The sequence below is a fragment of the Engystomops pustulosus genome, chromosome 5 (assembly GCF_040894005.1).
Source record: "Engystomops pustulosus chromosome 5, aEngPut4.maternal, whole genome shotgun sequence".
Classification (NCBI taxonomy): Eukaryota; Metazoa; Chordata; class Amphibia; order Anura; family Leptodactylidae; genus Engystomops; species Engystomops pustulosus.
The window spans coordinates 61,001,987-61,029,224 of NC_092415.1; the positions used below are offsets into that span (position 1 = coordinate 61,001,987).

General features: G+C 38.8%; 1 protein-coding gene across 4 annotated transcripts in view; it reads right to left on the minus strand.

Moving 5' to 3' along the window:
• The window catches only part of DLGAP1 (DLG associated protein 1), a 389,361-nt gene that overhangs the window by 349,727 nt on the left and 12,396 nt on the right, over positions 1–27,238 (minus strand). For 3 of the 4 annotated variants that reach the window (XR_011855730.1, XM_072152143.1, XM_072152146.1), the window contains exon 2: positions 6,718–6,790. The exons of the other annotated variant lie outside the window; for it this stretch is intronic. The gene's annotated coding sequence lies outside the window, so the exon portion shown is untranslated. The remainder of the gene's footprint in view (positions 1–6,717; positions 6,791–27,238) is intronic. 4 annotated transcript variants of the gene reach the window in all.

Sequence of the window (27,238 nt, forward strand, 5' to 3'; positions counted from 1 at the left end):
CCACAAGAGATAAGTAACATTGGTGGAGATGGAGAACAATAATTAAATAATATCACTGTAACACTGTAGAACCTAAACCGCAGATTTATCTGAGCTTGTACGGCAGTTTTTAATGCCAAGTGGATGTGGAGGAGCGTGATTGGGGCTTTGCCCTATAATGGAGTGGGCCAGCATTCCTCTCGTGCTTCAAAGAACTGCCCTGCAGTATATCAGCAACCAGATATATCCAACGCAGTGGGAGGTACAGGGTTTACATCATGCGCTACTGCCCCATGTGCCTGTGAATAATTAATCCCCCCGATGGTATAGCACGAATGCACACAGCTGATCGGAAGGAGAAAAAAGGTCAAGAGTAGTTATCTGGTCCATAAAACTACTTTAAAGTTTAAAGGGAACCTACCACCCCGATTCTACCTATAAAGGTAGAACAACGGGGACTCAGACGAGGGCGCACAGCTGCGAGGAGCTGTGCGCCGAAGATTAAATGGTAGACGGAGGAACAAAAAAGGGCTATCCTCACGTCCCATTCATCCACCTACCACCCAATCTACCTTTATAGGTAGAATCGGGGTGGTAGGTGCCCTTTAAGAAAGGTACAGGATGTAAATTGTAATCAGGCATGCAGAGTCCATTCGTTTACCTTTTCTGCATCGCAGAAAAGCACGGTGGTTGGTACCAAAGATTTCAAATTTGGACTCATAAGACCAGAGCACAGATTTGCAGTGGTCTAATGTTCATTCCTTAAGTTCTTTAGCCCAAACAAGTCTCTTCTGTGTGTTGCCTGTTGTTAGAAGGGGTTTCCAATAATCTTACCATGAAGGCTGCTGCACACAGTCTCCTCATAATAGTTGTGGTAGAGATGTGTCTGCTGCTAGAACTCTGTGTAGCATTGACCTGGTCTCTAATCTGATCTGCTGTTAACCTGCGATTTCTGACGCTGGAGACTTGGATGAACTTATCCTCTGCAGCAGAGGTGACTCTTGGTCTTCCTTTCCTGGGGCAGTCCTCATGTGAGCCAGTTTCTTTGTAGCGGTTAATGGTTTTTGCAACTGCATTTGGGGAGACTTTCAAAGTTCTCCCAATTTTTCGAACTGACTGACCTCTCATTTTTCTCTAGTTATAATAGAAATTGTCACAGACTATTCAGTAGGACTAACGTATCAGCTGTGTATCCACCTGACTTCTGCACAACACAACTAATGGTCCAAACCCCATTTATAAGGCAAGAAATCCCAGTTATTAAACCTAAAGTCTTTTCTGGTGACTACCTCTTGAAGCTCATCAAGAGAATGCCAAGCGTGTGCAAAGCAGTAATCACAGCAAAAGGTGGCTACTTTGAAGAACCTAGAATGTAAGTCATGTTTTCAGTTGTATAACACATTTTTGTTGTGTATATAATTCCATGTGTGTTAATTCATAGTTTTGAAGCTTTCAGTGTGAATCTACAATATCTATAGTCATGAAAATACAGAAAACATTTTGAACGAGAAGGTGTGTCCAAACTTTTGAACTGTACTGGGTATGCAGAGTGCAGCATGGTGAGAACAGTAAATGACTGAAGCTCTCAAAGGAGGCAAAGGTATAGGCACATATAGAAGCAGAGATATGTCTAACGGAACAGATTTATTAAAAAGTGGACAACCCCTTTAATTCATTAAATATTTTATCAGCTTCTATTCTCTTAGATGTCCATGGTGTACAAGACATAAATCTGATTTACACAACTACTTAAATAAGAAAGAAAGGCAGGGGAAAAAGAACAACACAGTAACATATTTTTTAATAAAATATATTACAAAGTTTACTATTATCATCTCTACTCTTCATTTAGAACATTTTGTCAAAAATTTAGTTATGTGTTAAGTTAGTCCAATTCATCATTGTCTGATAAAGTTTCTAAAAACAGTCTAAAATATTTCACAAATGTTGTGCAAGATATGCTGTTTGGGCACACAAGGGGGGAGATTCATTAAACCTTCTACTCCAGTTTTCTGCTGGAGAAGGTACATGATTCTCCCTCTCCCTGCCAGTTTTCTGGGTTCTCCTACCCGACGTGAATGCCTGGCCAGCCAAATTTAATATTGTCTTGACCGCAAAAATGCCAAGTCTTAATGAGTTTCCCCAATGTGCTAAAATTACGGCACATTTTAGGAAATCTTCCCGATCGCTCTGTGTGTGTGGTTGCATAGTCAGTTTCTCTATTTATTCCTAGCAGATGCACATCGAGATTGTCATAATAATGAATAAAAAAACTAACTTTATGCCTAAACATAAGATGCAGTGCCATTTGGATAGATTTATTATCGGTCGCATTACACAGCTGAGGACCAGAATGAAGCTAATAACTTTGATACAATTTAAATAACCTACCTCTTTAACTGGCTAAAGACAAAATACTTTTCTAGGAGTCTTACATTCATGTAGTAACACATACAATTTTTACTTGTATCTGTACATTTTATCTCTCCAATAATAAAGTATATATTTTTTTCCACTTTAGCTTGAGATACTGTAGTACTTGTTTTCTTCTTTGGGTTCTTTATCAGGGGATACGTTACTATTTCTATTGCTCCTTCAGGCAAAATAGCAGCTCCCTCAAATGTTTATATTTATATCTGCAGAACCTACATAAATGAGATCATTATACAGACACAAGGCATCCATTACAACTTGCCCTGCCGGAATCCCGGATAGCATCATCCAAAAATGATAGTGTGCTTTCCTTTAGCTTTATAAAGGCTCCATCTGGTGAAGTGCTACACTGCTAATCTAAATGAGGCATCTGAGACAATATCTTCCCAAAGCTTATTACTGTTATTATCACAGCTGCATGGCAAAGCACACTGGGAAAATAGAAGGATTTATGAATGAGCACATAACTACGACCCAGTATTTAGAAACCTTTGTGATGCTGACCTATCCAATTCCGAGAAATCTTGAAAGAAAGTTAAAATGCAATTATGTTTGCCTCAGTAAATCACATCCTGGTGTTTTACTAACAAAGCATAAATGTGCACGAACACAAATCTTGAAAGAAGAATTAAGTTAAAGTAGATTCAATAAAATATTTATGGATTCATAAATAAGTGCATAGACAAACATTTCTTGGATCGAGGTGAAACATTTGATTTGCATTGGAATTGGAAAGGCAAACACGTCTTATTAACATTACTAGGAATTTGTAAAATTAAGCTTTTCCATAGTGGGTAAAATTTACAATAATATTAGACAGAATTTGAAAGAAATATAACACAGCTTTATCTTTTACATTTGCAAATTGTTCTTATGAAATGACTGTTGAGGCTACTGTGTGATCAAAGCCAACATGAGCTTTAGTATGTAAAGGTTGAGTAACTATCGAGGGGGTTTTAACTGAAGATGGACACTGATGGGTAGGAAGAGAACTTGGCAGGGCAAAACTAGGAGAGGCTGGGCCCAATAGCAGATTTCTGCATGGGGCCCCCCTTCCCCTTAAAAAAAAAATATATATATATTTAGGCTGTATTCACATAAACAGGCACACATCTGGTGCGTTGGAGAGGAGGAGAGGTGACAGTCACACAGATTCCATGGAAATAAAATGAATAATACAGTTGGTAATATATTCTTGAACCATGCAAATGGTTATCTGAATGAAGTGTAACAGCATTTCACAGGGAGCTCACATCCAATCATTGCGAACCTTTCACTAGGAATGCCCTTTGAGCCAATACCCTCTGCTATGCTGATTTTAAAAAATACTTTTGTCAGCATTCTGTATACTGCCACTACATTATTTTAAATTACCTGAGACAAGGACGCAGCTGTACACACTTTCCGACACCCCCTCTTCTATACATCGATGCTCTGTGTCCCCGCACAGTCCCTCACAGGCATTGTGACGTCAGGCGCTCACTGACATCATAGTGTTTGCCAATCCCGGTGCAGACAATAGAACGTCATCGTGCGGCAGACGTTATGAAGCCTGTGACAGACCGCGCCGGGGCCGCAATGTATAGAAGAGGACCTGCCGGGGGGTGGGGGGGGGTCGATATCGGAAGGTGTAAACACTTTTTTTCTTTCTCGAGTATGAGCCGATTTAGGGTTTTTCAGCACATATTTTGTGCTGAAAAACTCGGCTTATACTTGAGTATATAGGTATGTTATTTTTGTCATTGTAATTTAAAACATGTCCACCCATTTCAAAAATTGTCAACAAGGCTGTCAACTTTTATCATCCCTACTATGGATAGGCATCCATTGACACTGAAATTGATAAAATTATGGTGGACCCACCAGCACTCAGCATTTATAAATAGAGAAATCGGAGCATTGGTTTCTCCCTTTTACCAGAAAAAAATTAACACATGCAAGAATTCTGCTGTAATTTGCACAAAAAAACCTGTCACATACTTTGTGCCACATTTTACAGTTATTATCTGACAGTTGTTAGAGACTTTTTATGACTAGTGTAAAATGGGCATGGTTTATCAGGAAAGAGGCACTAAAAGTGGACGTGGTTTAGTTTGCACTGCTCTGATCCAAATCCAGGGGTGGACTAAAAAAAATAGCACCTGTGCTTTACTCTTGTCTCTATTTTGTCTCTATCTTGTCGCATGTGATATTTTAACTTACAACTGCATAAAAAAAATCAAAAGCTAAAACATATACTAGCGCCCTCAGTCACCTTTTAATCTACTGTAATAAAAAACTATTGAAGATTTGAGAAGAAAGGGAGGTGTGTGAAGGCAGCAAGAGAAGGAGAATACAACAGGCTCTCAGAATGGTATAAGCCACCCAGGAGACTAAAGTTACAACAGAGAGAAACTATATTAATAAGAAAAGGTGACTTGTCATGTACCTTTCTGCATCTTACAGAAAAAGAACAAGACTGTGCCGCAGAGAAAGACTGAAAAAGAAACATGTTGGGATTTGGCTTGATTTTGGTTTCCTTAAAGAAATTATAATGCTAACAGTTAGGGCATGTCCATATGCTTTGGTATGCTGATTGGCCAATGGCAGCTTGTCAGCTTGCAGTTACTGCAGCCTGTGGCCATCTCTTAAACTTTGATATCAGTATATTCATTTAAAGCATCAGTAGCCTAAAGGAGGGGGGGCAGCCATATGTGCATTCAGAGAGGCATAGGGCACAATAGTGTAACCAAGATTTGCATTATGTGAGGCAAGGTTTGACTGTTTTAGTCTTATTCTGTATCTGAATACTGTTACTATTGTAACAGAGCCCTCAAGCATCCAGACCACATGTCCTACTGTTGAGTGGAAGAAAACGCATGCCGCACCAGGTGTAGATAAAAAATGATTCTTTATTTTCCAAAGTTTCTTCAGATTAAAAATGGTAGCAAAATAAGTACAAAAAGCTGTGGCTTTGCATCCTGTATGACATGAACGTACCCATAGAAAAAATTTGTAGGGCAGAAAAGCCTACGCGTTTCAGACGTACCACACGTCCTTACTCATGGCTGATGTTTGAACTAATGAAACATGGATATATACTCCTAGCACCCAACTACTGTCACGCCCAGTCATGCGTCTAAAGAGAGGGGTGGAGTCTTAATCCTAAAATACAAATAGTAAAAACAAACGAAGAGCTGCCACTAACAATAGGATACCGACTGTTGTTGTTAATATATGTGAAAAAGGAGACACTGTGTGAATACTGTAGTATTCCAGATAGAACAGAGGTTGAGTGTAAAAACTTACTCTTAGTCCCGCTCTTAGTCCCGCTCGACTCGCAATCCTCCGGAAGTGTCTGACGGACGCTCCCACCAGAAGTGTCCATGTGGAGAGCCCGGCAAGACAAAAACCGTGCAGGGAAAAACGCGAGAAGACGTTGGTGACAGATACACTTAGCTGTAAGTAGGGCAAAAAACAATACAAAAACGCTAATTTAATTTATCCAGTTGCGGAAATGCCGCACCAGAGTGAATGTATGTTCATATATTATGTTTCCTCGTCCTTTTTAACAGTGTGTTGAACATTTAAAAATAGAGTCAATAATGGTACATGAGCTCTCTCCTATAGTTCATACCCCTCGGATAGCTAGTATTGAGAACCAGTGTCCAATAGGCTTCGCGGTCTACCAGTATTTTATGTCTATCGCCTCCCCGTTTGGGGAGATGGACCTGTTCTATGATGAAAGTTTCTAGGGATGAAATTTCACCTTTATGACATTCAATGAAATGTCTGGCTGCTCCTGAAAGGGACTTTCTTTTATCTACTTGTTGTAGAGCTGTGAGTTTGTGCCAATTTCGAATGTCCCTGAGATGTTCAAGAAATCTTAATTTAAATCTTCTGGTGGTACAGCCTACATACATATGTTCACATGTTTTGCATCTAATGATATAAACGACATGATCTGAGTTGCAATTAAGGTATTGTGTGATGTCATATGTTTGTGTATTGGCTGAGTTAGAGAAGAATTTTGTTTGTCTTGCAAAAGAACAAGTTTTGCATGGAAATGCTCCACATTTATAAAATCCCTTATGGTGTAACCATGTAGATCTGTGTCGGGTTTTAGTACCAAAGTGTCCTACTGGTCTCACCCCAAATCCAGTGCTGGGTGCTTGCAGCAAAATATTTAATAACAGCAAAAAAAATCCTGGCAAAAAACTTTTATTTTCAATAAAGTCTGTCAGAAAAGATACATTGAAAATAAATAATAATATAAGCTAAAGGGGATTTTTTGAAAATAAGCAATAATATGAAAAAGTAACTTACACCCAAAGTGATCCTAATGGTTGATGGGCAGCTGCAGGATGAGCAACATTCTGGAATGAAACTGTAGACTTTCCTGAAATACAATTGAGATGATACTGATTTTTGGTAGCACTGTTTGATGAAAGTGAAGAAAAAAAATGTGTGTGCATTCTTAAACAACAGTAACATTCAAATGTTTCTTGTAATTATGATTAAGTCCATAACAAAATAGATAACATTAGGGACGGAACCCAATCGCAGCACACGTCCAGTTGCAGAAGATGGGGAGGTGAGCGAGCGCTCCACACCCCTCCTCACTCCATAGAAAGCCGAGTGAGCATGCTGCAATTCCAGCCAAATATAGGACATATCAACAAAAAACCAATAAGCCATGAAGCAATGACCCATATATAATAAAAAGGTAAAATTTTATTGTAGAATATACACAACATGTAATAGAAAATACCACTTAGAAAAGAATTAAAGCTAAAACAATAACCAGATGGAACTCATAAAGGTGATATATGATACAATGACGAGACCACCTTATTCAGCATATCAAATACAATAGTAATGCGGGGACCTATGTACACTATTCCCGAAGTTCTCCAGTTATAACATGTCTAGGGAAAAACATATAGAACATATCCTACATTTTGCGGTCTAGTCAACCAGCTCGGTCACAGTGTGGTGAGACAGTGGGGGTCATTTACTAAGGGCCCGATTCGCGTTTTCCCGACGTGTTACCCGAATATTTCCGATTTGCGCCGATTTTCCCTGTATTGCCCCGGGATTTTGTCGCACGCAAGTGGATTGTGTCACATCGGCGCTGGCATGCACGCAACGGAAATCGGGGGCGTGGCCGAACGAAAAACCGACGGATTTGGAAAAACCGCCGCATCTAAAAAAAAATGCCTTCCTTACCTTCACTAGGAATAGGCCGGTGAACTTGAGTGCGTTCCGATGCTCTTCAGCGCAGCAGCACCACCTGGTGGACGTCGGAGGAACTGCCTTAATGAATCCCGGCCGGACCCGAATTCACCGCAGAGAACGCGCCGCTGGATCGCGAATGGACCAGGTAAGTAAATCTGCCCCAGTGTGCGTAACATACTGTGACCAGGTGCCATAGACCTCTATGGGAGCTGTGATCTGGACAAAACTTGTGGGTCCAGATCATGGGTCCCCATACACATGCATGAGGCCTTACCAGTAAATTGTTAGACATGCATAAGTGTCTGCATCTGAGGGATTATGTATCAGTTTCCACATGAATGAGCCTTCACCAAAATTTTACCCTGAAGTCAACTTTATTAATCTCATTCCTTTAGCGAGCAAAAAGTCAAACACAACAAATTTGGAGGGACTAGCTAAGAATCTGGTATATATGGAAGCCTCCTGAATCCCTTCTCTATTGAATGAAGGAATGAAGGATATTGCAGATATGTAGACATGTCTATGGGGAGAGTTAGGAGGAATCATGGATCAAAAAGGGTGTAGGAACCTTAAAGGGGTATTCCGGGAATATGAACGTCTGACACAAAAACCCTTGATGATATAAATAAATGAATACAACAATACTCAATGTCATTAGTCACAAAACGGAGCTAGAATAATATGATTTTATGATTTACTAAATTTATGGCCTCTCTAAAGTAGGTGGAGTTATCACTAAGATGGCCGCCACTGGAAACTACAAGTTCCATGATCCTTTAGTTCTCAGTAACTCCTCCTACCTCTTATGCTCTGCTCCCAGTGATGATGTAACAGGTTTTCTTGCTCTGTTACCATAGTAATGATGTGTAACTGCCATCACCACAACACTGACCATACGGGATGCACTGCAACCAACCGACTACAGCCAAACATAGTGGTGATCACATGACCCTGCCCAGGCAGGTAAAGGACATGTGATGTGGACATGTCACCAGCGGCCATCTTCTTTTCTGCGACGGACCGCGCAGAGGAAATTAACGGACTGATTAAAGGGCCAGTAGCATTTTAATTCTTCATTACAGTCTATGTCACCAGCATTTTCTGCTAAGGGGAGCAAAATTTCAAATAACAACTAATTACACATTAGCTTATATTTTGAGTGCCCACTTGTATATGAATTATGCTGATTCCTGGAATACCCCTTTAATTGTTTCTAGGCCCTGAGCTTTTCTACAATTACATATGGATGTACAGTAACTGTGCTAAGTTTGTTAATTTGGTCCAGTTACCATGACATATCTATGCTCTAATACCAAATACAAGAAAAACCTTATGAAGCAGTATATAATTGAGCTACATCTCTACATAGCAATGGTAACAAAGAAGGTTCTATTCTTCATATCTATATTGTCCAATGCGACACATTGGGGCAGATTTATCAAGTGTCTGAAAGTCAGAATATTTCCAATTGCCCATGGCAACCAATCACAGCTCCCCTTTAAAATATTCATGAGCACTGGTGATATGAAAGCTGAGCTGTGATTGGTTGCCATGGGCAACTGGAAATATTCTGACTTTCAGACTGCTTGATAAATCTGCCCCATTGAGTGTTTTCTATTTCTGTGACTCATGTGAGGAGAAAATGTTTAGGATGAGTAATTATGAAGACCCTTCTTTTTGTGTGCGATAAAGGAGAAGAACTCGAGAAACGCTTATATAACCTATTTCGATCACCAGTCGTTGACTTCTGTGCTACAGTTTTAGCTTGTGCATTGCTTCCCAGCAGGCATAGCAGCAAGTTGACTCAGGCTGTGTGAAATGTCACTCTGCTTTGCTGTCTCACTAGCTGTGCTCTACAGAGCATAAAATTAATCTTGGCATATTTGTAAAAAGGGAAAGAAGAGTATGTAATTTTCGAAGGGTTCTAGAAATTGTTCTTCATGGGGAAAGCTATCATCTTGTTTGTTCTATAAATTTTTTTATGGAATAGCAAAGCCCACATTTTTGCTTAAATGAAGCATTCAATTTTTATTTAATATCCTTAACCTAGAATCTGTCTGATAGAGCTGTCTTCATAACTAGATAACTAGATATACTAGATTTAAAACAAGAAGAACTGTAAAAGATACACAAAGACGCTCTCATAACAGAAATGTCTTATCACACAATAGAAATATGTACTTTAACTCTATATAACAACATATTTTCATAAAATAGACTGAAAAGCTCCTGGGTCAAAATGTTAGGTCTATTCTGGGCCTACAAACTGGCTCATATTCCCTTTATAGTCCAATGTATAAATCATGCATGATTACCATAGAGCACAGAGGGCAATAAAACTGCCTGTCAAACTGACTCTTCATTATACAGAGCCTATGCTTGCTTTACTTGTACTGTACTATTCCTCCTGAATACAAAACCAATGCTTAGCACAGAAACCAACCCATGCATAGAATTAACCCATTTGTGTCATGTTCACTGTCATTTTTGATATTCACTACACTTTCAAGTTCCTCCTTTTTTCTGATACCAATGTATTAAGAGCCCTGGATTGTGAAAATATATATAAAAAAGCTCCATATATCATTATTACTCTAAAAAATATTTTGGTTTAAAGGGGTATTCCTATAAAGACAATTTTTTATATGTACTCAGGATAACAAAATCACACATTCTCTAATTTACTGTTATTAACAAAAAATACAACATTTCACAGATATGAGTCCATATGAGTCCAACCTGTCTCTATCGGTCCTTCTATACACAATTTCAGTTGCTCCTAGACATGACCCTGTAACTTCTGACTTTAGGGTTGGGCTTGGATTTCTTTGTGACAGCCATGCTTGCTGAGTTTCTTTGTCTTTCTGCTCTGAGCCTGTAGCCACAGTGTCACCCCACAGAACTAGAGGGATCATGATGTGTCTGCTTAGAGAGTGCCCTCGCACACCGTGGAATTTTTGCAATGATAAGCCTAGGGAGTGATACAGGCTACAACAGCAATAAAACTGAGTAAAATTGTAAATTAAGGGGTCAAAATGATCTCTATTGTGCTAACATCACTGAGATGTGAGAATTCTCTGTCGTGGGAAAACCCCTTTAAGAAAAGAATACTCAATCCGGGCATATGAATAATTCTAATAAATCATTTTTAAGGCTGTCGTTAAATGAAAATTAACATCAAAATCCACAAATAGTCAAATAATAGACTAACACTTGCAAATTCTGGTTTTCTGTTCTACATAAACGTCATTTACGTCAGAAATGATGTGCAGAAATACAATGGAAGAAAAACACCATGATTACATCCTGTACTAACAATAGATGTCACAGTTTATCTACACTCCTTCCAGCAACATGGTATGTCTAAAAACTCTCCAAGAGACATCAATGTATTGGTCCAGTCCATTGAGGTCCATGGCCATGAGGCAGCTTTAAGGCATCTTGCTAACGTCACGGGAGATGCAATTGGTGGCAATAAGGCAAGATCTTACTACTCAACTGATGTGATACGTGCCAGCACCAATTGCGGCAGTTACCGGTTGATATTATATAGGGTTATACATTATACAGCACACACCTACCTGGTAAAGCATACTGTGTTTCAGGTTGTTTCAGGTTTGGTGGTTGCAGGAAGGACAGGAGAGGAGGGACTGGGAATATTTATCAATATATATTTATCAAATTTATCAAGTTTTTTTTTATATCCTTTGATGATCACTGCCTGTGAATTTTCTGTTTCATGCATAACATCATGTCTGAGAAGAGAACTAGTATTCTCGAAAGCTCACCATCAAATATACTCAGTAAGCCTCAAAAGGTATCCCCTGATTTCTTCACGCGAACTGTGTTGTTGCCTACTATTGTTGCTACCTGTCAAATGCTGTAAACCGTCCTCCCACAGAAAACTATATAAAAATTGCCAAAAGAATAATTTTTATCAAAAATCATGAAATACCATATTCCACATACTGTACATTACAATTTATATTTGATTAAATAAGTATATCTTCTTCAGAAGTTGCATTTCTAGCATTAAACCCAGGTTATATACAAGGTAGGATCTGTAGGCTTGTTCTTAAAGGCCACCTGTCATCAGGTCTGTGTCACTTGTCCTGTCACTACTACCTGTTGGAGCAGCTCACAAGGATCCATCCCAGCCTTTATCTAGTTATTTCATACATTAATCATTGTAAAATCATCTATTTTGTATCATGTAAATGAGGCTGGTCACATGGTCAGAGGCAGTGATGTCACCCCTGTTACCCCTCCCCTCTCCTCCCCCTGCTCATGTCTGTGTGTAATGTATAGTAAAGCATGGCTAGTGTGTGCGCTGTTTCTGCTGACATGCTGCATCCTCCTAATATACAGGTGAGAGACACAGACATCAGCTACACATGAATGTGACATGTTCTGCTGTAACATGGCTGCCTGGAGCTGCTGTATCTCTCCTATATACACACACATGCACACACAGACTGCAGGGGGCGTGGCCACAAGCACCAGGAAGCACATCATTATACAGCCTCACATCATTATACAGGCTGTCAGTCATGCACTGGGGGTGTGGCTGTGCCTCCCACTCATGAATAGAGTGGACAGCTTGAATATGCTAATGCTTCATTGGACATTTCACAGGTCATTTGCATACAGATTTAGGACCTCATTGCTTAGGTTTACAGGCATGTAGAGGGACAATGAAGGGATAGAGGCAATGCTCTCTAATGGCAGTCTATGAAAATATATTTAGTTTAGGGGGGTTATTTTGCATGACGGGTTCTCTTTAAGTTGAATTTGTATGTAAGTTGGAACTGGTATATCTTATAAATGTAACACTTTTGATAAGTCTTATGCAGACAATTACCAGCATCGAGACCTTCATCAAAGGGCAGAGAGGTCAGTTTATAACTAGGGGTTGTTTGTAAGTAGGGTATTCTTTAGTCAGGGACCGCCTGTATTCTCAAATACCTGATGTAGGACTGAACCTTCAATCAACACCAAATGATGCAAATCTGGTCCTACTGTACGTCAGATGTTGAACGCACATTTTCTACATTAATGATTACAATTCTGGGAAGTCAAAAGCCACCTACAGGAGGCTAATTTCGAAAGCTTCCTCAAACTGTGATAAGTAGGCAATCTTATATGCTTCAAGGATATCTTTCTTTAAATAACAAAAATCTGTTTTTCTTGAAGAACACTTATCAGCCCTACAAATGCTGCTCACTGATTGTATTGTCATTCATCAAAAACACACACATTAATTATTTCATCGAATATTGTTCCAGAAAAACGTAAAATACTAAAAGTGTTATTCATTGTATGCCTTACAATATAAAAGTCCATAACTAATGGAGATGAATTTAAGCTAAATTTTTGTTTTCCTTCAGAGATATTTATTCTTACAAAAGTATTTTGATAAGATAATTTATGGTGATATATAGCCAACTACTGCATACTAATTGTAATCATATACTGGCAGTCCTCGGGTTATATACAAGATAGGGTCCATAGGTTTGTTCTTAAGTTAAATTTGTATGTAGTTTTAGACAAATTTTTTTTTTGCCCCAGTGACAATTGGAGTTTCAAAAATTTATAAAGTATAATATAAATTTATATTATATAATATAATATAATTATAAATTTATAAAGTATTATCAATAAAGCTTCATTTCAGACACCTTACAGCTGATCATTGCAGTCTGGGACTATAGTAAAGTATTCAGAGATCTTCACCAAAGGTCACAGTGGGCAGAGGGGTCTGTCTGTAACTAGGGGTCGTCTGTAAGTCAGGTGTCCTTAAGTAGGGGACCGCCTGTAATATTTATTCCCATAAGTAATCGGCAGTTACACAGTATGTAGCTACTGAAAAAGTTGTCTATTTTCTATAGATAAACATTGCTAAAAGTTTAAAGAAAATCAACCATTTACATTATGAACCAAACACACCTTGAGAATGCTGTAGCTACACTGATGCAGAAACATATCTTGTTTAATCTCTGAGTTGAAATTATGATAATGAAACCCTGTAGCTTCTGTAATCTGTACACAGATTATGCAGCGCTGCACAGAGCTTGCCAAATTGGTCCCTGTCCCCAATGGGGCTCATAGTCTAATCAACCTACCAGTATGTTTTGGAGTGTGGGAGGAGACCGGAGGACCCGGAGGAAACCCACGCAAATATGGAGAGAACATCTAAACTCCTTGCAGATGTTGACCCTGGGACTTGAACCCAGCTGCAAATCTGTAATGCTAACCAGTAAGCCACTGTGTTCTTAAGGTTGTAGGAAAATAAGGGTTGCTGCTAGGAGAGGTTTACACTTCAATTATTTCATCAGTTTTCCCATTAGTTATTGCAAAACAACAACATGTCTTGAGGCTGCACAGAGGCATTGTCCAGATTGGAAAGAAGTGTGAACCCTGCGCTTCCCACAACAACTACCCCTGCCTAATTGCCATTTATGCATGTACAGTGCACATACAGGATGTATATGGTGACAGCCTGCAACTTCCATCACATGGATGTAGTGACATAAATGATTAATTATAAAAAACAAGACAATTAGGATTATCCATATCACATCAACAGGTTATTGATATGAAATATTGTGATAAACATACACTACAAATGATATTAACCCCTTACCGACATGTGACGTACTAGTGCGTCACATGCCGGGTCCCGGTGCATGGAGAGGGCTCGCGGGCCAAGCCCTCTCCATAGCCGGTAAGTCTTTGCTGCATATTGCAGCAAAGGCTTACTGGTAACACCCACGATTGGTGCCGGCACCGAACGCGGGTGTTTTCCTGCTGATCGCCGGCAACTTCAAAAAGCCCCTGCGTCGCCATCTTTCCGAGGATCGTTGCTCGAGGAGCGGCGATATGTCACCATGGTAGCATCGGGTCTTACGAAGACCCGAAGCTACTTCGGCTTCACCCATGCATTACAATGTGCTATCAGCACATTGTAATGTATGAGGAGTAAAATCCACATATACTGCCATACTGTAGTATGGCAGTATATGATGGGATCGTACAGACACCCTAGGGTTAAAGTACCCTAGGGAGTCTGAAAAATAGTAAAAATAAAAATAAAAAAAATGTAAAAAAAATTATTATAATAAAAAAACCTAAAAATTCAAATCAACCCCCTTTCCCTAGAACTGATATTAATATAAATAAACAGTAAAAATCATAAACACATTAGATATCGCCGCGTCCAAAAATGCCCAATCTATCAAAATATGATAACGGTTTTTCACTGTGTTTAACCCCGTAACGGAAAATCGCGCCCAAAGTCGAAAATGGCACTTTTTTGCCATTTAAAAAAAAATTTAAAATTCTATAAAAAGTGATCAAAAGGTTACACAGTCCTAAAAATGATAACATTGTAAACGTCATCAAAATCCGCAAAAAATGACACTACCCAGTATAAAGTATAAAAAAGTTATAAAGTATAAAAAAGTGATTAGCCCCAGAAGATGGCAAAATCCCCCCAAAAATTTTTGTACAGGAGGTTTTAATTTTTGTAAATGTATGAAAACATTATAAAACCTATATAAATTTGTTAACCCCGTAATCGTACCAACCCAAAGAATAAAGTAGACATGTCATTAGGGGCGTACAGTGAAATCCGTAAAATCCTAGACCACAAGAATACGGCACAAATGTGTTTTTTTACCAATTTCACTGCATTTGGAATTTTTTTCCCGTTTCCCAGTACACGGCATGGAATATTAAATACCACCATTTTCAAGTGTAATTTGTTAAGCAGAAAATAAGCTGTCACACAGCTCTGTACATGGGAAACTAAAAAAGTTACAGATTTTTGAATGTGGGGAGTGAAAAATGTAAACGCAAAAACGAAAAAGGGCTGCGGCGGGAAGGGGTTAATATTTTCAATTTAGTGGCTTATAATTCCCCTTAACTAGGGAATGGCATACAAACAAACAGCAGCAAGAACAATTAATTTCCCTTGGGCAGATGGGAATTGTGGGGTAGGTGCTGCACCTTTCACAGTGTAACGCAGGTGTCCTCAGGGCAAGCTCAGAGTAAGCAGATGCATCAGATGGAGCAGAAAACATTGTTATCAGCTCACTGGACACTTTCTCATCAGGGTGTTCATGTATTTTTACAGGTTTGCCCTTCAGTCTCTAATTCTATACTTTCAGAGATGTTTTAACTGAAAACTGTAAAAGGACCATGGACTCCTCAGGTTATGTCACATTCAGCAAACACAGAAAAAACTGGTTGCATCTGCTGAACATATCCATACAATCAAATCTACCCAGCACAGTTCATGAGATTATTGGCAAATGTTGGACCACTATGCAATTTTTTTTTCACCACTGTACAGGAAAGTGCAATGTGCTGCCTTTTCCAATACATAAGGACATAGTTAAAAAGTACAAAATAAAAAAATACTGAATGGCTATAACTGTATGTAACTCTATATCTAGACACTTATATCCCTGTATATCTATACACTTAAATCACTGTGCACCTATACATTTATGTCAATGTATATCTTTACATTTATACAACTGTACAACTATACTATATACTAGACTGGGTTAACTCACTTTTATTCATGCTAACCAGTGCTGCATCTGTACCTAAGCACTTACAGTATGTCACTGTAAACCTATACACTTAGACCACTTTCTAACTATCCAATTATGTCACTGTGTACCTTTACACTTGTACCACTGTATACCTATCCACTTACAATCTATACCTATAGACCAAACCAATTATGTCACTGTATTGTTATATAGTTATTCCATTGTAAATCTACACACCTATGTCACTGAACACCTATTGACTCTACTTGAATACTTAGGCAATTGTTCCACCCTATATCAATACATTTAGGCCACTGTCTACCGAAATAATGTTTCCACTATATGTCTATAGCACCTTACACCTTTAGCTAAAACTCTTCATACATACTATTCATACTAATAACTAATGACATCCTCAGATGTGTCAGTTCTCTCTAAAGTATGGACATGAATATCTTCCAGGAGTTAGGGGACAGCTTGCAGTAAATTGGGTAGCTAGTGAAGGTTTCTCTTGATGGCATGAAGTGTTTCCTCAAGAAATCCACTGAAAATAAGAGTTCATGGGACTGAGCCTAACCTTGACTGACTACAAAAAAAAATCTAATTTATCTCTAAAACAAAAATATTCAAAACAGTATGCTGCTTTAAGAAAATAAAAATGGGTCATATGTGACTGTGAAACCATTGGTTTCAAGAGGTTTAAGCCCAAAAGGATAGGCTATTTTGGTGTTATAAGCACAGGTACTGGACCTCTAAACAGAAAGAAGGTTCTTCTCATAGTTAAGATATGGGGCCTTTGGTAGGTGGTGGGATTTGTAGATTACTAAACATTAAAGTAATCTTTCACTAAAAATACTACCACATCTGGGCAAGACATGTCAAATTTTACCAGACCAGTGTCATTGGTTTTGGTTTCACACTACAGATAAACCCCTTTCCACACCTGGACATAATAGTACAGTTTACTGCTCTACCGGGATGCAGTGTACTGCTCTACCGGGACGCACTATTGCGTCCATCTTCTGGCACTGGCTCCTGAACTGAGCCGTCACCAGAGGCAGCAGGTGTCAGCTGTATATTTCAGCTAACTTCTAACAAGCATGAACACAGCGTGTAAGGCTTCTCCCCCTAATGATTGGACACCTGGTGCTGATTAGCAGAGGATCTGATCATCTTCAGGGCCACCCCGAGGTCTGCCATGTGCCCCGGGTCTGCCCAACACCAGCAGCAGTCAGACACCCTCTGAATAAGTCTGCACGCCCGACAGTTTACACTGCTCTATTGGGAAAAATTGGGCTAAAAATATAAAAAAGCAATATAAAAAAGGTATTTCCATAATTGTGGGAACTCATAGAATAAAAATAACATGTTACTTTTATGGTATGGTGAACGGCCAAAAAAATAAAGCAAAAAAATCTTACCAAAAACTGATGAATTTCATTTCTTCCACCAAGAGAGTAAATAAAATCTCATCAATTAGCTATAAATGTCCCATACAGATGTACCAGAAAAGTGCATCTCAGGTGGCAAAAATATAGGCCCCCATATATCAACACTAATAAAAGAAAAAAATTATTGACAATGCAATGACTACTCTGAACGGCGCTTCTTCCATTCTATGCCCGTCCATGTGCCCATTTGGGGTATTGACAAACTCAAGAGATATTGGATATCAAACTTTGTGGAGCCTTTTGTGATTTAATCCATTACGAATGTTACATTTTCCACCCAAAATAAATGTATTGTCCAAAAATATTACAAATATTACAATTTGTATACTGCACTTCCTTTTTGTTAAACCCCTTATAAACAATCAAAAGGGTTAACAAACTTCTTAAAAGTGCTTTTTATACATTGAAGGGTGTAGTTTTCATAATAGGGTAATTTACGAGTCTTGCTATTATTTCGACCTCTCACCGTCACTTAAAAGCTGAGAAGGTCGCTCTGAATATAGGTTTTGGCATTTTTACAAGAAATGTGGATTCTTAAAAAACCATGTCAACATAAAGAAGACATTTGGGAAATGTAAGTTATGATTTAATTTGGGTGCTATGACTGATCTGTTTCAAAAATAGAGAATTTCGAACTTTGAAAATAGAGAATCTTTTGAAATTTTTTCCAAATTTCGTTTTTTTCATGACTAAACACATAATATATTATCTAATTTTTTAAACTATTTTGCAATATGTCATTAGAAAATAATCTCAAAATCCCCTGGATATGTTCCAGCATTCCAAGGCTATAACCACGTAAAGTGACACAGGGCAGATTTGATAAACAGGGCTGTGTCCTTGAGGCTCAGTCCTGAGGGGTTAATGATGACCAAAGAGATTCCTCCTGTAATTGCAAAAAGTATGGTCAGTCCAATGAATGACTGCAGCTGCTGAAGAACATGTTCTGCCCATCCCAAAGTCCTAAATACAATCCAGGCTAACTTCTTTAGGATCTTATGAACACACAGGTTTAATATGTGCAAATGGTTAGCCAGAATCTAAAATAACATTTCAGACGGCCTGATGTAACTGCTGCTAAGGGCGGATACTTTGATAAGTGAAAAAATTGAGGAACTCCAGTTCAGTAATTCCATTATCAGCACAAAGTAGCATTTAAAATTAACAAAATCAATTAATTTGTTGGTGCATTGAAGTGACTAATTTGAAGTTTAAATCTTCACTGAATTACTCCTATTGAGCATCTACTCAGGACTGGCTGAGGCACTTAGCATTTACTTCATGGTTTAAGAAGATAGAATTTCAGATTTCAGATGTCATAGCAGATGTTTATCTAACTTAATATTGACAAGAGCACAGAGGGTTATGATTAAAAGTCATTAGTCAGGCAGAGTCCAGTAGGGAATTAGTTCAAGAGCTCAGATGTTTTCCTGTGTTATTGATGATCTTAGGAAGATGTATGACTACAAGCCTTCCCTGATAAAGCTACTCCAGCTCAGTAGTAAAAGGCCAAGAAACCGCATTACAGTGACATTAACATTGTAGCAGAAGAGGGATAAAGCAAATGCACATAATATTGGCTACATATTGGCTTTGATTTTCGATCCCCTTGACATAGTTGGGGAGCGATGATCAGTTGCCATGGTAGCCTGGAGTCCTTATAAGACTCCTGGACCTGTCATTGTTAAAGATCTGTAACAGTGTGCCAGTAGCAAACTTTTTAAGATCTATAGCAAATTCTCCAAATGCTGCAATACAGTATATGGTAGGAGTGATCAGACTCCCCAGGTTTAAAGTACCCTAGGGGCTCTTAAAAAACCGTTAAAAAATATTTTAAAAATGTAAAAAACCTAAACCCCCCCCTTTCCCTAGAAATGATAAATAAAAAAAATAAAATGATAAACATGTTAGGTATCACCACATCGCAAAAGTTTCCATCTTTCAAAATATAAAAATGGTTATTCCCATTGTTGAACCCTGTAATGCTCAAACACCACTTTTTCGACATTTTGCAACAAATAACAAATTTTATAAAAAGTGATCAAAAGGTCAAACAGTCCTTAAAAAGGTAGAAATGAAAACGCCATTTGCTCTGGCAAAAAAATTACATCTTACATGGCTCTCTAGTAATAAGCATCAGAAGCGAAATGCAGACATTCTTTCTCTTACAGAAGGTTTTAATTTGGACTCACTTCAAGCCCCACAAAAACTGACTCCATACCCCTGCAATCCTAGGCTATCCCCCCAGCCCATGGCCCTTCATTGTGTAACATAAACTCCAGTTTTACCCCAGCTTATCTGAATTATGTATCACCATATGTACTAATTATCTTAGTGTAACATCTCACATTTTGTGTTTTTCTCTCAGTGCTTCATTTGTAACCGTCCCTGATGAAGGGGCCTGGGTGCCCTGAAAGCTTGCAGCAAATATAATTTTTTTGTTTAGCCAATAAAGGCATCATTCCTCAAGCATCCAAAAGTATTAACATCATAGAAGATTTTTATTTTTCCTTACCGACACGGTACTTCCGTGTCATACGGCATACTAACCCAATCATGAAAAGTGTAAGTTATGGCTGTGGAGTGAGGCAACGTTGATGACCATTTGTTCAATTTATGACATTGATCATCTAATGGTGATTTCCAGTCAGATAACAGTCGACCAGTCCAATCAGTGTAGTACAATAGCTTTTTGTAGGCAGATCCAGTAACTAACATATGATACATGGTGGAATGAAAGATTTACTGCATAATAGGCTCTCCTAACACAAAGGAAATGCTGCTCAGCCAATCATTAGCTTAGGTAGATCATTTTTGTGTCTAGTGATTGGTTAAGTGTCAAAGTGGTCAAGGAGGACCAAACAGCCTAGACCAGTGGTTATGAGTGTGTTGTCAAATAGTTTCCTCTAAACAGTTAATTTAATATAGTACTATATGATTTTAAAGCTATATCGTGCCACACCACATAACAACATGATAACATTCCCCCGGGGTACGCAGGTCACCCCGATACCTAAAATACATCTCCTCAATATTATATACATAGTAAAACACTAATGAATTTCATATTTCACAGTTACTGGTTAAATACAAGACATAAGGGGTTGCTCTATGATAAAGAAACATGCACTGTTCTTTCACAGAAGCGTCTGCTGTCTATGTAACCCCCCGGGCTTATCCCAAAGACTACTAGCATCTAGGCTTTATTTCATTTATACACTCAGATGAGTGCCATGACTATTTTTCTCTCAAAGATGGTATTATAGCATGCGATACTCAAGGATGAAATCTCTATATCTGTTTTTGAACACTAAAGGCGGATGCATGTGGGTTTTTTACAACATCTGAGTTTACCCTAGAAGGATTGCTTCTAGCGGAGAATATCTCTGCAAATCAACGCTGTATGGCAGTACCATATGGCGGCACACAGACTCATGGGACACTGTATATGATGCACTTCTAAGTTAGTGGTTCTGGAAATAAATTAAAAAGACCTAATTATTTCCCAATTTTTTTTTTTTTAAAGTATCACAATTTTCACTTGAAAAGCAGCATATAGTCAGTGATCAATTCAATGCACTGCAAAATAGAAGCCATGCTTGCACAGGAACACTATTTTTTCTGGCAGGTCAATATTACTGCTTTAGTTCTTTGAATAGTAGATTTCAGACAGAAGCTAAGTCAGTCTTACAAAAACAGCAACAACACAAAAATCTATAAACCTAAGGGATTCACTTTGTGCCTGGTAACTTCAAAATCTCAAACCAAGTAAACAGAGAAACAAAAGCCGTCGATGAAAGCTTTCTGCCTCTCACTCGTGTTCTTCTGCTTTCGCCGCAGGTGTGGGTTAAGTAAAATTTATGAATCAACTCAATGCTGAGTACGGCGCTGTGATTAATTGTTACCCTCCCCATCACTCACAGCTCACCAGGTCAGTAACTCTACTGCAAAGCTGCTGTGACAGCACACCTTTGGCAGACACATCGTTTTGTTCATATCATGCCATGAAACAATAACCCTGGCTTTTTCTCAGAGCAACATATGGTGAGCTGATCAGCTGGTCAGAAGAAATTCGCTTTCACACAACATATGGGATCACACTTCATATCATTGTATCATTATTGTACAGTATATTTACTGTAATCACAATTCATTTTTATCTCATGATCTATGATAGCTGTGTGTTATCGCTAGGGTTATCCTTTATTAAGTTAGAATAGAATAATAACTTTATTATCCCCATAGGGGAAAATATTGCTGTCACTATAATCACTAATACCTAGAGATGAACGAGCACTAAAATGCTCGAGTGCTCGTTACGCAGGTCGAACCTTTCCCGTTGCTCGAGTGCTCGTATCGAATAACGAACCCCATTGAAGTCAATGGGAGACTCCAGCATTTTTCACTGAAAGAACACATTGAAAGAACACTAAAGAAGAACACATTGCAGATGTTTGCAGATGTTTTCACTGAAAGAACACAGTGAAAGAACACAGTAAAGAACACATTGCAGATGTTCCGTACATCTGCTAACTTATCCGAAGATCTGCAATGTGTTCTTCACTGTGTTCTTCACTTCAATGATCCTGTGTTCACTGTGTTCACTGTTTTCATTGTATTCTTCACTGTTCTTCACTGTGTTTCGTTAGTTAAATGCTCGATCTCGAGCCGGCGACATACTCGTCCGAGCAACAAGACGTTTCGAGTACGCTAATACTCGAACGAGCATCAAGCTTAGACGAGTATACTCGCTCATCTCTACTGTTACCCCAATCAGAGATGCAACACCAATATATAAGTGGAAACATCAACATTTGTATATATGTATATATCTAACACGAATTTGGCTTTACATGAATTGACGTCAAAATCAACAAATTAAAAAAAAACATAGATGGAAAAAGACATAGATGATATAGATATTTAATTTTTTTATATTTATTAGGATACCATGTAAGAGGTCTCTGAAGGATTGCACTCATTCTGCGCCTGTATTCATTACAATCTTTTTGATAATAGATGTGATAGACAGATGATATATAAAATGTAGATAAACACAAAGCGGGATACTTATCAGGCCATTTTAGTTAGCACTTACGATTATTTTTACCAATCCACCATCTACACTCCATTGGGGAGTGAAGGGGGGGGGCACGGCCAGCCAGGCAATTACAGCCAGCCATTTGCAATTACTGGCAGTGCCCGGGTTATGTACAAGATAGGTTCTGTAGGTTTGTTCTTAAGTTGAATTTATATGTAAGTCAGAACAATAATGACATGTAAAAAGCATTTTGTTAACTTACATATTTTTGGGGTACCTTTGGTCTGGACACTAGCTTTCCCCCCTTCCTGCATTTGGAAAATAACTATCCCATTGTGATACTCTGGACTTAATTTGCCATCATCATTAGAGAGACTTGATGGTAGATAGATGAATAAATAACTAGATACTTTTTAGAAAGTATCCTTGCAAGTGTTGCAATTCTTCTTATTTTTTCAATGAACTCCGAGGGGCAGAATTTATTAAAATCTGTCTTAAAACGCCAGTCTAAAAATAACTCCTGCCGGCACTCTGGCTCCCCTTATCTACTCCGGTCTCTTAGTAACTATGAGAACAAACTCCGCTAGTCCTGATCCTAGACTGAGAATATTGGACAGTACAATGCCACGGGTGCTCCTGTGCCCTACATCTTGGGTCGCAGGCACTCCCGCTTCCCTCTCTGCTGTCCGGGACTCCCGCCATCTTTCTTTCCTTGCCGTGTTCTAGCGGTAGCTCCAGCAGCCCGGTGCGCGTGTCACCTGACCCCTAGGGCACACACACGCAGGCTCCCGGGGATTTAAAGGTCCAGCACACCGATAATTGGTGCTAGCAGGCCGCCCTTTCTGTTAAATGATCGGCCACTTCCTGTGTCCCCTAATGGTTCTTTGTGCTCTATGCTGTATTCCTTGCGCATTTAGATTGATTTTCCATTGTGACCCCGGTTCTGTTCCTGACTTTGCTCATCTGCTGTGCTGTCCTGACATACCATTACCACCTGTCCCCACCACACTCCTGCCTCACAATTTTGCACTATGCCTTGGTCACCTCCCCGGACAAATTCGCACCTATGGAGCAACCTGGTGGTACCACGCTGCAGCAAGTCCAACCCGCTTTGCGGTGAGCTCTTGTGAAAACCGGGTATCACTTAGACTCTGCTCCCAGCTGTCGGCGCGTCATCATCCGCAGTGGTCCAGTGGGTCCACTACCCCTGGTTCCTGACATACAATAATTGATTATGCAATTGTAATGCTACAATTTAGCCCTAATTGTTTTTGATTCATTGGTAAATCTCTTTACAAGGCATTTAACATGAGACACACAGTAATTGTTCACCTGACACTTGGAACAACTCATCCCATTGAGAAAGTCACAATAAATGTTGCAGCATCAAGATACAGAAAGCATTTAAATTGAAACTTTATATTTCTACATTTCTGTATATTTACAAAATACTAAAATTACCCAAAACTTAATAAAATCACTTAAATGTATGTCAGTAGGAGTACTGCATATATATGAAGAATGTAACATTGTCAACTATTATCTTTCCACTATACTACCACAAAGCTAATTCTCTAGAACAAACATTCCCCATAAGAAAGTATTAAAATGCTAGATAAAAATACCAAATAATTTTCAGGCTAAAGCCATGGGAGGACAAGCTTAACCTTGAATGGTCACAGGCTATAGAAAAGGAGCACCAGCACCCCATGTTGGGACACTCCCATGCTGTCCATGCCCCCGTTGGGAGGTTGTGTAAACGGAAAATAATCGCAATTCCTGGTGGTTCACAAGAAATTGTCATTACTTTAGGTCTTGTATGCCAGAAAACTGCCATACAAGCCCTGAGAAATGTCCACCAATTAGTACAAAATTAAAATAGAAATAAACTGGTATAAAATGATTATATGTATTCAGGACAAGGAGTACTAGCTTTAAGGGTACATTCACACGAACATGTACCCGCTGTCAGCATGCTGGAGCGGAGGAGGGATGAGCGCTGATCACCCCTCTCCATAGAGCAGTCAAGGGCCAGCGCCATAACACGGCAAAATATATGACGCATTTTGCTGTGCATGGTCACAGTGCGGGTAGACAAAATGTGCTCAGGTGACCAGGTGCCCTAGATGTCAATGGGGACTGATATGCGGCCACAAATGTTGAGGCCTCTTATCGGTTCCCATTACGTTTGTGGGAATGAGCCCTAACCCCCAACCTACAATGTTGCACCTTTATGCATGTAGAAAATACATCCACAAATGCAAAATATCATAGCATATTATAAATCTTTATTCGAAAAGCATAAATACAAAGAAATAACACAAAAAAAACTATTAAAAATGTTCAAAAGCATCCCAAAAATAAATGATTTGTAAAAAAAAATTACTGTATGTGAAAAGGTGGTATCTAAAGATCAAGACCTGGCCTGTATGTTCCATTGATATAACCTTGGTGTATAAGTTGTTACACATCTCCTTTAACACTCTAGTGACCAAGAGTGTGAGCTGTGCATGTGCAAAGCGTTCTTGTGTTCTCCCACTTTGGATCCTAAGGCGAGGTATGGCATGGCTGAGCTGGTATCTCCCATTGCCCAGAGAGTGTGCCCCCATGTTGGCGTCTCCTGAGGTCAATAAATCACGGTGTACACCCTTAATCTAGCTGGACAACAATCCTCAATATAAGTATCTGTATAGGTAAGCTAGTGAATGCTATTCGGCTACAATGTTTTGGAGGAGCTCCCTTTTTCCGCAAGAGAGGCCTGGATGACTTTCTGGAGAGAAAAAATATCACAGGTTATGGGGAAAAAACATTTATTTAATTCTTAACGGTTTGACTTGATGGACTTTTCCAGCCTTATATACTATGAAACTAAGTAAATGGAAACATGTTTAGCCCAATAATATACACGGAAAGCAACCAAATGTAGAAATTCATATTGCAGCATCTACTCAGTTCTATAGTATTTCGTGCTCATGTCTGTTGTGTTATAGATATTGGCTTTTGAATGTTAGATGTTAAGTGTACACATTGTATTAATGCACAGAGTATTCCCTGACATCATTTGCCTTCACATCCTGACCTTAAAAGGACTGTACTGTAGTATTCATGATGGAGAGCTGTCAACCTATAGGCATGCACAAATCACATACAAAGAAATCACCCCATGAAAATATGTCAGCTCACTTCTGTGTCAAATGTTGACTTGTAAACCATTGAAAGCGTCATTGTAGTACAGCTATAAAATTATGATTATTGTTTCCCACAATGATTGTTGACAGTTATTGTTGGCATTACCAATCTCCCTGACAATGGATATCTTCCTTGCAAGCTGCCACAATCATTTGGATGAATTAACATTTGAATGACAGCTTCAATAGAGTCTGGAAAATAGCATTTGTATACAGACCAGTGTTTGTGTAATGAAGCCACCATAATGAATTGGAAACGGACAGTACATTACACATTTTATATACTTCCCCTCTTAATTCCTTGTGATGTGTAAAATAGAAAATGAGAGCCGGCTAGTTTATCTAGATGTATACCCAAGTTCATGATCAATGTGGCCTTTAATATGGTAGCCGTAGTACTAACTGTGTGATAGTGATGTTCTATTGACATGCTTGTTAATAATATTCATAAAAACATCACTTTAAAATATTAATGATGATTAAACATAAATGAGAGCTGTTTATCTCTTCCTGCACAAGCAGTTTTCACCCTTGCGGAAAATTCCTTCTCCACTGATTGACTACAATTTAGTTCACTCAAGGTTTATAAACCGCTGCAGTGTACATTAAAGAGCACTGTGTACATCCCATTCTACAGGCCAATCAATTAAAGGGGTTGTCTGGATCTGAGTTTTAATTGTATGTACTTGCATGGGACTGAGCTTCACACAGACCACTTGGCAAATTAACAAGACATCAATAGTCCTATGATGTTAAAGTGAATTTTACTAGAGCACCATACTTCTTCAAGAGTTCAATCTGTGGGGATGCTGACTGTTGAACCCTACATCAATTTCTAATTGTTAATTTGTCCAAATGATTGGTGATCAATTTTTAAAAAAACAGACAGTACAATACAAACAATTTGGCAAGGAAAGTTTATTTAACTTTTTCAATGGTGTAGGGCTCTTTCACATTGGCTTTGTTTGGTTCAGTGATTTCCAGCGATGCCTCACAAAGCCATTGTTTTCAATGAGTGTTTTCACATTGGCTTGTATTTTTACTGATCCTTTGTCCGTAGAAAAAATTATTAAGCATGTCCTATTTTTTTCACGGATGAGGATCCATAGAAGGCAATTGAAGTCTATGGGTACGCAAAAAACAGATGAAACATCCTTTTTTTCACTGATGAGGCAGAAAAAACAGGCGTGATGTTTTCAAAGCAATGTTACACCTACAGTTTTTATTTGCAGACACGGAGACAAAATGGAAGAAAAACTGAGACACAACGGTGACAAAACGCAATGGATGTGAAATGAAGCTGAGCACCGACGCTAATAAATTATGGTGCAACAAATTGAAGTTTGATACACTTATATATGTTAGAGC